The 16,559-nt window shown below is 37.1% G+C and overlaps 1 long non-coding RNA gene across 1 annotated transcript in view; it reads right to left on the bottom strand.

Annotated features, from left to right (window-relative positions):
- The window catches only part of LOC103104673 (uncharacterized), a 53,808-nt gene extending 39,211 nt beyond the window's left edge, over window positions 1–14,597 (bottom strand). Inside the window, exon 1 of the long non-coding RNA XR_008912303.1 lies at window positions 14,419–14,597. This is a non-coding gene — a long non-coding RNA (uncharacterized LOC103104673). The remainder of the gene's footprint in view (window positions 1–14,418) is intronic.
- Between the last annotated feature and the right edge of the window lie 1,962 nt (window positions 14,598–16,559).

Here is a 16,559-nt window from a genome sequence, read left to right as displayed (position 1 = left end):
GCAAGTTAGGAGGATGATGAGTAGAGTTTTCATATGCGCAAAATGGGGAGGGTCTTAGGAAGGATAGCTAAAAGGTACAGTGGATAGACCCTGCTTGGAGTCAGGAAGTTTCATCTTCCTTAGTTCAAATCTGGCTTCAGACACTCAGACACAGACCTGGGCAAATTGCTTAACCCTGTTGACCTCAGTTTCCTCATCTGTAAAATGATCCAGAGAAGGAAATGGCAAACCAGTATAGTATCTTTGCCAAGAAAATCCCAAATGGGGTCATGAAGAGTCAGACATGACTGAACAGCAATGACTTCAGGAAGGGAAGAGAAAGATTCTCTACATGTAATTTCATTAGTGTCAGAGTTCCCAGATATGAAACCTATTTCCACCTATGCAGATTTGCATTTCACAGTTTTAGGGAATTGCCACAGGGCACCGAGAATTTAAGTCATTGACCAAAGTCATCCTAGTAGTATTAACATGGTTTATACTAGAATTTAGGTCTGAACCTTTCTCTACTACCAAACCAAGCCAATTTTAGAAGAATAATGGAAAATTCAAATGGAAATTAGCTAAAGGTCAGATAACTGGGGGCCCTGAAATGCTAGGTCAAGGTGTTTGGATTTTATTAAATAAACAATGAGAAGTCATGGTTTTCTTTTTAAAAAGGGGGGAAGGAACAAAAAGATGTGGATTAAAAAAAAAACAACCTTTACCTTGTCTTAGAATCAATACTAGTATTGGTTCCAAGCAAAATTGGCAAGGACTAGGCAATTGGGGTTAAGCAACTAGACCATCTTAAGTGATTTCCATGGCTTGGAAGAATCTGAGGCTAGATTTGACCAGGACCTCCTGTCTTCAGGTCTGGCTCTTTATCTCCTTAGTCCTTGAGATGGATTTTAAAAGATATATCTAACACAATATGCAAAATATTTTGAATAGATGATGTAATTATTCATGGATAGACTTCATCTCCCAAAATTCTTGATGTTTACAGAAAGGAACTTAATGAAGGAAATTTAGCAGATTCATATACAAACTTCTTAGAAATATAATCCAGAGAATTTTCCTCAGTCAACAGAGTTGCCTCGGGCCCAGACATTATGGAAAATGAAGCCCATCTAAGGATATATCCTTTGCATTTGGGGTCAGAAAGATCAGCTAGGAAGAGTCCAAGTGTGAGTCAATAAAGGCCTCAGCATGTTAGTCACAAGAATTAAAAAGGAAGAGACTCAAGAGAATTTGAAAGAAAACTCAACACTTCAAATTTGAGTTGAGTTCTAGACAACCAAAAGAAATGTTCAGGATCAATGAGAAATGTGATACTAGAGTTTGGGAGAAATTTTAGACTAGAGCTACAGATATAGAAGTCATGTTCATAAGATAAATGAAGGGATGAGCATAGATGACATCACTGATAGAGAACCAGTGACATTTTAGAGATATTTACATCTAGCAAATAGAATTTATCTAGGAAAGAGTAAGGAGAACAGAAACAAAAAAAAGCAGAAAAAAAGAGCAAAAGAATTAAGCTATTATAATGTCATGGATTGCAAGGGAGAAGATTATTTCAAGAGGGAAGAAAAAGTCAACTATGCCCTATAATTATAGGGTAGTCCAGGACTATAAGGACTGAGAAAAAGACATTAGGAACTTAGAGTATTCACTGAAGGGACTAGAGGAAAGGAGGAATTGAAATATGAAAAGAAAGTCCAAGAATGACCTTCTGGGCAAAGAAAGCCTAGGAAAGAGAGACCCATTAAAAACACATGTATGGTAGATTCTCAGGGAACCAGCAACCCAGACCAAAGTTCAGGTGTTACAGAGAAGACAATTCCAAACTGAAACTGAGGAAGTCAACTATAATAAACTAACTGTCTCCAAGGACCAAGGGGGTAATAATGAGCTTGCTGGTCCCTGGGAGAAATTGGTTGGAGCTGTCAAAACTAGATTTATGAGGCAAGCTGTATTCAATGACTATACTGGGTACCTGTAAGTTTTGTTACAAAGAAAATGCTTTCGGTTCCATAAAATTGAAGTTGTTACTCTTATTAGCTATACTGCACCTAGTTTGTACCCCCACATTCCTCAAAAGGTAGGTCATCAGGAAAGTAGCTTTGACATTCATAATGTTTGACTGTTTGAGATCTCATCACCCCAAGGTCCAGCTCTAAATCTATGATTTTAAGACCCTCTGCAAGGGATTGGATTATAGATGAGGAGAAAAGGCCAAGAGAATAGTCCCAATGTTCATGTCTAAAACAGACTGTTCCTTTAATTCCATGGGTGGTCCAGGCAGAAATAATTAAACATAAAACTGGAATGTCTTCCTTTTGGAAGATGTGCTGGTCAAGTTTAGCACACATGCCATGATGTCTTCAGTGTCAAAAGTTCATATCCTTTTTTCACTGATTCAGAATTAGAATTCAAAGTAATTTTATTATTAATCTAATCAAATTGGTGCAAAATGGCCTCTCTGAGGGAATCCCCCCAAATACCCCCCCACATAAAGTATTACAAATGTAAATGCAGATAACTTAAGGATTATCCATTGTTTGGAGAAGTTCCTTAGCTCTGCTAGCCTTCACTAGCACAGCTAACCTTGAATTGCCTATATATTCTAAAGTATTAAATAAAAGTTCACCTAAACTTGCCAACAGTTACTTAAAGCCCATATTCCTGAGGGAGTGACTTGAAGTTAGACTCAGTTATCCATAAGTGCTTTTTTAAGACAGTCTAGAGTAGGGCAGGGCAACCTGCGCTTTGTCCCAGGATGTTTTGTCCCAGGTAGAGGGATATTTGTCTAGGAGGGATTCCCATCTGACATAGCAGAACACTTAGCATCTGAGTATGCAAATGAACAATTGCTTTCCCGAGTTGCCATATAGTTTGTGAGCAGAGGTACAAGGACATCTCACTCTACTAGTCTTTCTATTCGGCTGCCAAAGTAAGCTCAGTGATGCCTGGGAAAAGGTGGCCTCCAGAGAGGTTTGTGGTCTGCCAAGCCCCATAAAAATAGCTTAATTATCCCTTCCTGTATATACTCCTCAGGAGGCCTTTCCCTATAAAATGATTACCTGTAACTATGTCCTCAGCGATCCACCTGATTTACCTTGAATCCACCTTATTACCTTGAGTTATACCATGCCTGTGCTCCTAGAGCCCCCTTTTCCCCATGTGAATTCTTCTAGGAGTCTCCATTCTGAGGAAAAGTCCAGACAAACCACCTTTTATTCTCCAGACTTTGCCGGCATATCTTCTTCTTTCTCCCCTCTCCCAACTGCTTTATCTCCCCTTTATGCAGTTTCCCCTCATTGGAATGTAAACTTGTTAAGGGCATTGGGGGGGGGGGGGCTCTCGCACAGTGCCTGGCATATGGTGAGTGATGAATAAATGCCTATTGACCTGACTTGACTAGCCCATCAAATGCCTTGCTTACCAGAAAGCCTCCTCCCGCTTCTTTCCCCGCTGATTTTCTGGAAGGACAGGGGTGACAAGACAGAAATTCCTCATCCCCAGTAGGTTTGTTTTGAGATAAAGAACAGACAAGTTCAAAGTCCACTGGGAAGAAGCTTCATTTCCAAATCAGATGGGGTGTTAGACAGAGGGGCACTCCAACTTCTGAGTAGCCCAGGGACATATCTTGGCTGGGAATTGGTTCTGTTTTCTCAGAATAGGGATGAGGCTACTTCAGGGAAGGAAGAATGCTTCTCTGCATATAGAAGTTCTTGAGGGAGAGGGGATATGTCAAGGATGGTGTCCCAAGATGACATAATTCTTCGAAGAACATTCAGACCAGGGATGGGGATAATAGAGCCCCTAGCTGAGCAATGGGGGAGGAATTGACTCTGTACCATAATCCCTCCCCACTTCCATAAATGAATTTTCCCACCAACCAGAATTTCTAGTTATGACTCTCTGTCTTAGCCAATATTTCAAGGATTCCTCATTGTACAGGGGTAGGTAATTCCTCTACCCAAACAAATCATAGCAAAATAGCATAACAGATATGGCATTGAAATTTTTTAGAGGCAGGAAGACCCAAGTTCAAATGTCATCTCCAATTTTTATTAGCTAACCATAGGCAAATTATTTAGCCCCCAATGTCTCCATTTTTTTCACACTAAAAAGGAGTTGGAAGTCACATAACTCTAAGGTTATGATCCTATGGCCCTTCTGTGTCTTGTTAGGTAGACTTTATCAACTGTTTTGGATATATATATGCATATATATATATAAACCATAACATATTATATATGTAATATATAATATAACTAATGTGAGATTTTATTTTTCTCAGATAAGTTTTATTATATATTTATAACAAATCATATGTATTCTAGTATTGTTTTATAAAATATGTTATTTATAAAGATAAAAATAAATGGTAACACTATATATGTAATGTTATATACTATATAAAATATATATTTTTCAGTGAATCATCCTTAAGATGATGAGCCTTTCCAAAATCTATTAAATTAGTTCTTAGACAACAGGCATCTCTTCTACCATTTGAATCCATATTCCAAAATCTTTCTAGCTTATTAGGACCTGAACTAGTACACTCTCTCTCCTGCCATAACATTTGAGAAGCCAAGATCTCTTGCATTCTACAGTGGAGCATGAAACCAGGACATTAGTGGTGGATTCATGCATAAAAATAAGAGAAATGATATGAACAATGGAAAAAGTTGGCTAATCATATCTTCTTTAGAGTTTCCAAATGTACTCACATTACACACAAACAAACACACAAAATCACCAAGCTTCTTATAACCCTACATGGTCTAATTGGTGGGCACTGGAACTAATGGTTCATTTATTTTCCCTACTCAACAACAACAATAGTGGTAATGAAAACAATAACAACATTCATATAACACTTACTATGTGCCCTCTAAGTGCTTTATAAATAGATTTTCATTTGATTCTCACACCAATCATAGATGAGGTGCTATTATCATCCCCATTTTACTGAATGTGAGTGACTTACCCAAAGTCACATAGCTACTAAGTGTTTGAGGTCAGATTTGAATTTAGGTTTTCCTGACTCTAGGCCTGGCACCATATCCTCTATGCTATCTAGTTGCTCCTTGTCCCACAGTACCCAGCCTATACCCAAAGATTAGTTCCAGGTCTATGACAATGAATTGCTATAAATCAGAGAAGCCTCATCTTTCTACTTTTCCTACTTCCTTTGCTCCACAGCCCTAAGATATTATTGTTTTCTATAGCTGAGCCCCCAAAGGAAACAGGGGAAAGGGACAGTGTGATAGATATGGTCAGCTGTGAGAATGAATGCCATTTCCTTGAAGGAACCTAGCAAAGACTCTTAAATGAAGGTCATGATTGTCTTAAGGAGTCCATGGTTAAACTCGACTTACAAGGGGAAAATACATTACATATATAATTATTATATGATGTTATAAATTCTATATTTCAATATAGTTTATTTCCTTTGTAATTCTATGTATTTTCATTTATGTATTTTAAAACATTCTGAGAAGGGGTCCATAGATTTCACCTGACTTACATAAGAGTCATAATATAAAAAGGTTCAGAATCTTTGGTCTAGAAGAAGGAAGGCTCTTTTTGCTCACCTTGGAACTAATTCATTGGCCAAGTTTTCCATCTTCTTCCCATCACATTTAAAGCAGGAAAATAAAGGAAAGACAAAAAGTCTGTGTAGAATTAGGAATCAAGGAAAGTGGTAGAAAGCAACTAAAGTCAGATTACTAGGACACATCACTCACACAGATGCTTGGGCATTTAATAACCTGAGTGCAGGAAGTTGAAGCCAAGCACCCATACAGAGAGGCATACTGGGGAAGAAGCTGTAAAAATAAAACAGAAATCCCAAATATGCAGATCAAGATGGGGAGAAAGAAATAAAAAATCATGGAGCTAAAATTTCTCCTTTTCATTGAATCACAAAATATTAGCCATGAAGAAAAAAATCATTTATTAAGCTCTGAGTATATGCCAGCCACAATGTTAAATGAAACTAAGTGATTTTTCCATTTGGAAAAACAAAGAAAGGTAAAAAATAGTTCCTGCTTTCGAAGACCTCACAGTCTAATTGAGACAAGAACATATTATGTACAAAAAAGTTAAGTATAAGATAAACTGGAGATAATCAAAAGAGGGAAGGTACTTTCTAAAGGGGCTTAGAAATCATCTAGTCCAATACCTTAAATTTGAGAAATAAGGAAATTGAGGTTGAGATAAAGGTAGTGTTTTAAGATCAAGTCTACTACAGCAAAGGATTAGAAGCAGAGCAAGAATTAGAACCTGGGTCTCCTGAGTCTGGGCCCAGTACATTTGATTCTATACAATGGTGTCTGAGTGCATCAGTTGGTGATGCCCTCCTTTAGATATTGACTCAGTAGCCTATAAAAACCAATAGCCTCTGAGGCTCAGTGCTGGTGACCTGACCTAGTCATTTGTCCCTTTTACAAAGGGTAAATTATTAATATCAAATAGAGTTTCTCAGGAACACTTTCAGAATCATGAACATCAGAAACCTCTGCCCAGGTAGGGTAGGGAGTCATTCCCCTCAATGTGTTTCTATTGGATATGCATGCATATGCAATAAATATATGTCACCATTAATGAGAACTGACCCCAAACTAGGCTGGTTTCCCATTTGTCTGAGAGCATATTTGGGAGGCATCTCTACCTCTGTCTCATTAGTATGGAATCCAGAGAACAAGTAAGAACTTTTACTAAGATACCTCTTTGGATTGGGCATCTTTGTTGCCAATCACAGAAGATATGGCAGAAATTATTTTACAGATTTGCTATTGATCACATTGTCCCAGCAGCAGAGACTGGGTTCTGCTAATACTGCCAAGGGTGCATTCTGAAGCTGCAAAATCAATCTCTCCTACAAAAACATTTCTCATCTTAGGCTGCTAAAAATCCTGTCTAGATTCTTTTGAAGGCATTAGTCTCTGCTTCTCTGGCTGACCCACCCAACTAGATCATCTGGTTGATCTTTCCTAAGTCATAAAAAAATCATGCAATGAACAACAGTGATTAGAGCCTGTGTTGTTTACATATTATTGATGTTCCTGGAGCCTTTCTGTCATAATAGTATTAAAGCATAGAATAATCACTGTGGATAAATGTTTACATATTTTGTTATCTAAACAGATGAGGCCCAAGAATTATTGCTATATGATCCCTTTGGCAGACCAAGGGAGTTGTAGGCTAAAGTCAGAACCAAATCATAAGGTATCATTTCATCTTCTTCCCTGAGGATGTCCTTAATATTAAACAGACTCTATCAGTTTGCCACACTATTTTGAGTTCTAAGAATATAGGTTTTAAAGACTATTCTGCAGTTTATCAGAAAGACACTGGGAAAGAAGATCCAGGAGTTGAATCTTATCTCTATTATCCATCAGGCTATCTGCTTCCCAAGGACCTTTATAGTCCCATCTGTGAAATGGTAAGAAAAAAAAATCTCCAAAAACTTGCACAAATAGTCATTTCCTTTAATGAACCTTCAATCTCTCACTTACTGCTGGCTCCTTCTTATGGAAGAAAGTATTTTCCCCCTAATGACAAACTTGATTGCAGTTTTCATGAAACCCAATATATTATTGTGAAAGGAAATTGCCCTCCTTTGTTTATTTTAACTTAATCAAGAACTTGGAATTCCCTTCCTTTCACACTTAGTCAAACACATGAAGAACCTTTTATAAGAAAAGGAAGTTCACACCCTCAAAGACCAGAAGTGGATCCCACAAGCACTGTCCTCCCTGGGCAGTACCAGGAAAATTAAGAAACTATGATTGGTTCCTGAGATGTAATAGACCAGCCCACAGTGAAAGGAAGTAGAAACCAGAGAGACAGGAAGTGATGTGGGAAAAGGGCTATAGAAAGTGAGACCAGAGAGCTAAAAAGGCACTTCTGCATTGGAGGGACTTCTGCATTGGAGAGATTCTACTGTGTTGGTGTCTCTGCATTGGATTTCATTCTGCATTGGAAATTCTGTGTTGGTGACTCAAGGAGTTCGACTTAGGTGACTCACTTGGATTGAGGAGACTCTGGTCTTTTGACTCTTCTCCTGTCTTTGGTGGGATAATCTCTTTGGTGAGGCACTCAGATCCAAACTTTGCATATTTAGCCTATGCAATATTTTCTATCTCCTTCCTACATTTCCCTTTCTTTACTATCTCTATTTTGCTGTAATAAAGCTCCTAAAGCTCCTAATAGCCTCATGAGTTAAGAATTAATTTTTTATAAATGGCAACCACACCAACTTTTATAACTCTTAATTTGACCAGAACCAATTTTAACTCTTACATTCTTAATATATTTTCTTAATAAAAGCCTTTCCTTGGCATTTCAGAAACAGAATAAGAATTTCAGAGTTCAAAATGACCTTAAAGTTCATGGATGTCCAAACCAACTTCCATTGGAAATCATAAAATGCAAATAAGGACTTGATGTGTTGTTTTGTTGATTGTCTTGACTTGAGAAAGGGTTAATCATACTGATTAACCTTAAGGGCATCTCTTTCTTTGGAACATACAGGTATGGTTGTTAAACATTTACCAGTACACCCCAGAGTTTAGCCCATATTTGAAGAAGCATTGCCTCTGTAATATACTTGACAAGTAGATACCCAGACTCTGTTTGAAAACTTCTAAGGTCTTTGGGACCTATTTCCTCCCAAAGTGAGCAGCTAGGTGGTATAGTAGATAGAATCAAGAAGATTCAAGTTCAAATCCAGCCTCAGACTCTTAATTAGCTGTGTAACCAAGTCACTTAATCCTGTTTATCTCAGATCCTCATCTGTAAAATGAGTTGGAGAAAGAAATGGCAAACTATTCCAATCTCTTTATCAATAAAACCTTGAATGGGGTCACAAAGTATCAGATATGACCAAAATTCAACAATAACAAAACTCTCAAAATATAAATCACATTTGAATTGTTCTGATCATTAGAAAATTTCTCCACCACCAAGTATTGTCCTATCTCTCTTAATCTTCACTGCTAACCTTTTTGAAAAACTGTCTACCAGGGATGATTCCACTTCCTCACCACCTATCTCCTAGATCTGAAAATCTAGCATCTCCAAATCACTCTTTTGTTAAATCAGTTTTCCCAGATGTCACTAATACTCTTTTAATCAACAAATACAACAGTATTTTCCCCAGTTGTCCTCTTGCTTGAACTTTCTACAGATCTGACAGTGTCTTCCAGGATGATTTTCTCAATCTTTAGATCCAGAGATACTTAGATTACCAGACACTTCTGGCTGTTCTACTCCTTCTCAATATTATCCTTCTCTACCTCCTTCTATTTCCTTCATATTGCTGATCAGTTAACATTCTATGATCAAATATGAATAGCCTCAGGCCCCCCAAAATGCCTACAGGAAAATGATTATAGCTGATTTAAAAAAAAAAAAAGATATCTGCATGTGAATTCTGGTCCTGTCTGGAGCAAAGATAAGAGACCTAAGCTTATAGGTAGAGTCTTAAAAGTAGTTACATTTCAGCAGTGGGAAAGATGTTACAGAATGAGAGATGTTCTCTATAGAAGAAATTTTACCTTCATTGACTCTGCTAAAAGTACACCTAACCTAACTTCTTATTTCCTATGATGGTACTGACATTTTCAAGTAATTGACATAAATCTTTGCCAAATATACTCAGACCAGAGAACCAGAGAGAGTAAGGATTTCTAACTGGAGAAAAAATTGATAATTAGGTTAGATTTTGCAGAAACTTCATCTATAAGAAATGAGATGGTAGGAAGTTAGGGCATTCTTTTTTATTGATTTTTTAGGTGGAATGAACAAAAGTTCTTTCTGAAGGCAAAAATATAGTGTAAACTTCTGATGAAACCTTTTATTTATCTGACTATATATGTAGCTCAATTTACAGACTTAAGTGTTTCCCAGGAAAATGCGTGTGAATCAAGTTTCTATTAATTGAATCCTATTTTCTTATTGATTTCCATTAAACACTAGAGATGTGCTCATGGGGAAAATATGTTTCTCCTATAATAAACTTAAGGCTTCAACCATCATGGAACCACTTTAAATGATACAAATCCTAGTTTTAATATACTTTCTAAAGATGTTAGGCTTTGGTATAAGCTTGGATTTGTAATTAAAAGCCCTGTAAAGGAAAGCATTTTTATTGAACCAACTTTGTAAGTTGGAACCTTTGCTAAGGAGACCAACTGAGAAGTGTTTAATGTTTAAATTAATGTCCTATTTAAGTCTCAGTTTACACAACCTCTAGCTACAGAAGGCAGTAAGTAAGCTAAGAGAATGGAGAATACAGAGAAGAGCTGGCTCTTTGTCTCCTCTTTCAAAAGACAAACTCTCAAGGCAACAGAACTAGGGAAAGATAAGCATGCAGAATTGTGCTGGAGCATAAAATGGTATATCCCTCCTTCCTTCCTCCCATCTCTCTGTCTCTGTATCTCTCTCATCTTCTCCCTCTGTCTCTCTCCCTTTCTCTCTCCCCTCCTCTCCCTCTCTTCTTCCTTCTCTAAGGGAGGAAATATAACAGCTTCATTAAGATGAGCTAGTATAAAAGAAATTCTGGATCTTTCTCTTCTTCCTTTTCTTTTTCTAACTCAATGACAAGATCTCCCTAGAAAGCTAGGAAAGGGAAGAATAGAGATATCATTCATAGTTTGTAGTTACGAAAGACTTTACAGGCACTTCAACAAAAAAATTATAGAAACAATCTATAATACCTGGGGAATTTCAACAGTAAATTGAATGTGTTAGTAAAGAGGCCAAACTATGAAGGTTTAGGGTAGGTTTGGCTATATATTAAAATCAGGAATGCTCCTAGTCAAGAAAGGTTGTGGCCTTGTTCAGTGCATGGGTGTTCCTTTGTCTCCCACCACACTTCCTACTTACATTTATATGAAACCAAAAGATCCTTAGAGCTGAAAAATGTGAGGAGAGAGTGATGGAAGAATAGCTTAGGGGTTTGGATCTTGGTAATCAAGAGGTTGGGATTAAAAAAAAGAGGAAGAAGCAAAACAGATTAAGTCTATTTAAGATTTTAATATCTTGAGTTGCTCTGGTTTCCAAAGAGCTTGGTGCCTAGAGAATGTCCTTTTTAACTGCCTTCTCCTTACATTCCTTCTGTTGATGAATTCTTCCATGAACTTCCATTTCAAGGAAGGATCAGTCATCCTTCATTATCAACTCACCCCCTTCCCTGATTTTCAGCTCTCCTTTTTAATGCTGTCTTCCACTACTAGAATATAAGCTCCTTGAGGGCAAAAACAGTCCCTTCCCCCCAAAGAATTTATATACTCCAGGGGAATACAAGATGAATAAACTGTAAATGAGTTCATACAAGATACATAGAAGGCATAGCTTAGGGAAGAAGGCTTTAGCAGTTGGAGAAGAAAGAAAGACCTCCTGGAGGAGATGTTCTTTCAGGTGAGTCTTTAAGGAAGCCAGTAATTCAAAAAAGGCAGAGAAGAGGAGAGAATGTACCTTATAGAAAAATAGTTTTCACAAAGGCATGGTGATAGGACATGAAGTATTATGTGTAAGGTCAAATAAACAGGCCAATGTGTCTGCCCTTTAAAATACATAGAGGGGATCAATTTATAAAAAGAAAGTAGAAAGAAACCAGGTTGTAAAAGTCTTTAAATGCCAAACAAAGAAGTTTATATCTGATACTAGAAGTAATAGGGAACTACTAGAGTTTTTCAAGTGGTTGGGATGAGAATAAAATATTGTTAAACCTATTATATAAGGAAAGTCACTTTGGCAGCTATGTGAAGGAAAAAAATAGATTAAGAATACACTTAAGATATAACAATTGTAAGGCTATTAATGTAGTTCAGGTGATGGAGGCCTAAACCAGGGTGGTAGATTTAAGAGTAGGGAGAAGGGGGCATATGAAAAGATGTAGAAGAGGAGAAATTACAGATTTAGTCAATGACTGTATATGTGAAGGGTGAATGATAATGGGGACTCAAGAATGACAGCAAAGTTGCAATCCCAGATAACTGGATGGATAGTAGTACCTCCAATACTTTTAGGAAGATTTAAAAAAACTTGCATTGAGTTTGGGAGTATGGTTAAGAAAATGAGTTCTGCTTTGTTCATGTTAAATTTTGACATGTCTATAGGACATCCAGTTCAAAATGTTGAATAGACAGTTGGAAATGTGAAGGTAGAGCTCATGAGAGAGAAAAGATAGTAATGTATGCGTGAATCATCAGGATAGCATTGGTAATTAAATACATAGGAATTGATGTTCGCCAAAGGAGAGAATATAGAGGGAGAAGCATACAAAACAAAGCCTTGGTAAGTGGGCATGGAGAATATTTAGCAAAGAGCCTAAGGAGTAGCCAAATAAGAGCAGAACCAAGAAAGAGTAGCAGCACAAAACACCCAGGGAAAAAGTATTTAAGTGGTAGTAGATAAAGAGCAGAGATACACCTTTACAGAGAGATTAAAAAAAAAACAACAACCTTGTTTGAGACAAGGCCATTAGGTATGATGATTAAGAGATCACTGAGGGGGAGGTCCTAGGTTGAAATCTGGCTTCAGACACTTCCTAGCTGGACAGGTCACTTAACCCCCATTGCTTAGCCCTTACCACTCGTCTGCCTTAGAACCAATATACAATATTGTTTCTAAGACAGCAGGTAAGGTTTAAAAAAGAGAGAGAGGGGTCATTGACAACTTTGTAAACAACAATTTTAATTGAATAATGAAAATTTCAGCCAGATTACAGAGTTAATCCTAATTCCTAAAAAGTTAGGAAATGGAGGAGGGATCCACATGTATCAAACATAAGTCGCAGGAATAGGAACTTATTAAATGCCTTAGCTTTGAGCTAATTGGATAAAAGTAAATATATTCATGGAAGCTCAAGACTATAGTTTTGAACAAATAGATATCAATACAGCTCCTTGAACCTGAGGGATCTTTGATTGAAGACACCTACAAAAGAGTTGGGTGTTTCAAAAAAGAAGAGGGAAAGATCTAGAAACCATAACAACTAAGAAATAATAGGTAAGGTATCTCACCATATCTGTGTTTGCTCTCTTTAGAAGTATGGTCTATATGCTAAGATAACACTCAAGTGGATTGGTGATTTCATTAATGTAGATATTCCTTCCACTAATACAGACAATAATCCATCCATGCCTACCTCTCCTAAGTACCTTGTATTCATAACTTCTTATAAATTTACCACAGGGACTCCATATATCATCTTTTGAATATTGTGTCTGATCTCACTGTTTAAAGGAAACAGATTACCTATCCTACCTATCTTAATAGTGTTATATTTTTTGCTTGTAAAAGGATAATTAATGAAAAATTCATGATTCTGATCAGATTCATTTTAATTCATGTACCTGTCAGTTTAAATACATACCACATGACTAAATCATTATCACCACCTGGTGGTAATTTAACTTCATTGCAAGTCAAGTGCCTAAAAGGATTTTAGCAGCCTTTTGAATGTGGACTTTATAAACCTAAACCTAAATATATTAGCAGTACCTCTTTTAAAGTCACATATTCTAAGGAGAAATGACATATTTACTAAAGCTGCTTAAACTAAGTTAGAAGAGACAAATATTGTAGCAATACTGAGAAAATTGCCCCACACCGTCGTCTCTGCCAAAACATATTATAATCTACAAGAAGAGAAATACACTTCTTCTGGCCCATTAGAATAAAACTACTTTCAGGTTAGTAGTCCCTTATTAAATACTGGTGCCATACTAAAAGTGATTGACCATGTACTGCTTTTTCTTGCAGTCAGTTGGTCTTTTAATTGTTTATTTGAAGGTCTCCTTCCATTTATCTAGTGTCTTTTATGTAGCAAAGATGGTAGCAGTCCTCAGCAGGAGTTGGAGAGTTCAATGACTGTTGAATTGATTTTCTCCCCACCTGAATAGGAAGGTTTCTGCATAGTAGTCTTTCTTTAAGAATGCACCTTGGAGTCTTAATTTAAAGAAAACACATCCTCACTTTCTGGCTTGGAATTTACTCATTTACTATACAATCCTATGAACAGTTCTCTGATTGCATCTGAGTCATTATAACCCAAGGCAAAAGAGAGAAGGGAACTTGGAGAGGATGTGGGCAATTAAGACAAGGCCAGGACCAAGGCCCTCTTTGATAATCACCTCTTCGGTAAGCAGTGTGCTGTGAATGAGCTTGTTCCAGGCCTGGAGTGCTAACATATGGTGTATCTCTGCTCCTTCTACATTAAATCCTGACATTTTGCAGCTGTCAAGATAAAGCTGTTTATATGAGTAACGTTGTAGTTTGTTTATAGGGAAATAATGTGTAGCAAGTTATGATTAATCAAGGTGTCTGAAATCTGCTGGAGGCTCCTAAATAGATTTGTTTTCACTGCCATGCTTTTTGTCTCTTAAATCATGGGTTTAGTCATACCTCTCTTTGTACTTCATTTTCCTGTTGACTCCTTTGCTTGTGGTGAGGAGAAGGGTGGAGGCCAGGTCTCAGGGAGAGGCAGCTGCTGGACTGGAGGAAGGAAGATGCAGATTCTTGGTTGAGCTAGGTGAGGTGAGGAAAAAAAAAATACCAAACATCTTTTGGACAAGATCCATGATTTTATTGGTAGAAAGAACTCCCAGTAAGGAAACTCTCTACCAATGTAGTAAAAGCACCTGCTTTGTTGCATCATCTCAGAGTTTCCTAGGGTTCTGAAAGGTTCATTGACTTGCCTGGCTGCCAGTATGTCCAAGAGAGGAATTGAACCCAGCTCTCAATGCCAAGCTGCTGCCCACCTTAAATTTTCCTAATGCAAAATGTTTGGAGGACCTTTCAGTCTCAGGTTCAGTGACTTTCCATTCTTCCAATCCCATCTCTCTACTCATGGTTTTAATGGATGCCTTCCCCAAGATGCTGGGCCTTTCTATCATAATTTTTTAAAACTTATGTATTTGGAATATTTTTCCATGGTTATATGATTCATGATTTTTCCATCCCTCTTCCCTTCCCACTCCCTGAGCTGACAAGCATTTCCACTGGTTGGTAACATGTATCATTGTTCAAAAAGTATTTCCATATTATTCATATTTGGAATAGTGTGATCTTTTAATGCCAAAACCCCAGCCATATCCCCATCAAACCACGTGATCAATCATGAGTTACTAGGTAATGTCTTGGATCATTGCATTGCTACTAGTAGAAAAGTCTGTTACATTTGATTGTGCCACAGTGTATCATATCAGTCTCTGAATACAATGTTCTCCTGGTTCTGCTCCTTTCACTCTGCATCAATTCCTGGGGAGTTTTCCAGTTCACATAGAAATCCTCCAGTTCATCATTCCTTTAGCACAATTGTATTCCATCACCATCAGATACCACAATTTGTTCAGCCATTTCCCAATTGATGGGCATCCCTCATTCTTCAATTTTTTGCCACCATAGAGAGCGTGGCTATAAATATTTTTATACAAATCTTTTTCCTTATTATCTCTTTGGGGTACAAACCCAGCAGTGGTATGACTGGATCAAAGGGCAGGCAGCCTTTTAAAGTTCTTTGGGCATAATTCCAAATTTCCCTCCAGAATGGTTACATTAATTCACAACTCTACCAGCAGTGGTTTAGTGTCCCAATTTTGTCACATCCCCTCCAACATTTATCACTGTCCTTTGCTGCCATATTGGTCAATCTGCTAGGTGTTAAGTGGTACCTCAGAGTTGTTTTAATTTGCTTTTCTCTAATCAGAAGGGATGTAGAACACTTTTTCATGTGATTATTGAGAGTTTTAATTTCTTCATGTGAAAACTGCCTATTCATATCCCTTGACCACTTGTTGATTGGGGAATGGCTTGATTTTGTGTAAATTTGGTTTAGTTCTTTATATATTTGGGAAATCATACGTTTGTCAGAGAGTTTTGTTATAAAAATGTTTTCCCAGTTTGTTGCTTTCCTTCTAATTTTGGTTAGATTGGTTTTGTTTGTACAAAACATTTTTAATTTGATGTAATCAAAGGCATTCGTTTTACATTTTGCAGTGTTTTCTATCTCTTGCTTGGTCTTAAATATCTTCTTTTCCCACAGATCTGACAGGTATACTATTCTATGTTTACATAATATATTTATGATTTCATTCTTTATATTTAAGTCATTTAACCATTCTGAATTTTTCTTTGTATAGGGTGTGAGATGTTAATCTAACCCTAATTTTCCCCATACTGTTTTCCAATTTTCCCAACAGTTTTTGTCAAATAGAGAGTTCTTGTCCCCAAAACTAGAATCTTTTGGTTTATTGTCCACTATATTACTGAGGTTATTTGCATCAAGTCTATTCCATTGATCCACCCTTCTCTCTCTTAGCCAGTACCATATTGTTTTGATGACCACTGCTTTATAGTACAGTTTGTGATCTGGTACTGCTAGACCCCCATCCATCAAATTTTTTTTTCATTATTTACTTTGATATTCTTGATCTTTTATTCTTCCAGATGAACTTTGTTATAATTTTTCTAATTCCATAAAAAAGTTTTTTGGCAGTTTGATAGGTATATCACTGAATAAGTAAATTAATATGGGTAGGATTGTC

Source organism: Monodelphis domestica, chromosome 5, assembly GCF_027887165.1.
Source record: "Monodelphis domestica isolate mMonDom1 chromosome 5, mMonDom1.pri, whole genome shotgun sequence".
NCBI lineage: Eukaryota > Metazoa > Chordata > Mammalia > Didelphimorphia > Didelphidae > Monodelphis > Monodelphis domestica.
Note: the sequence above shows the minus strand (reverse complement) of the source record. Positions and strands in the feature narration are given on the sequence as shown.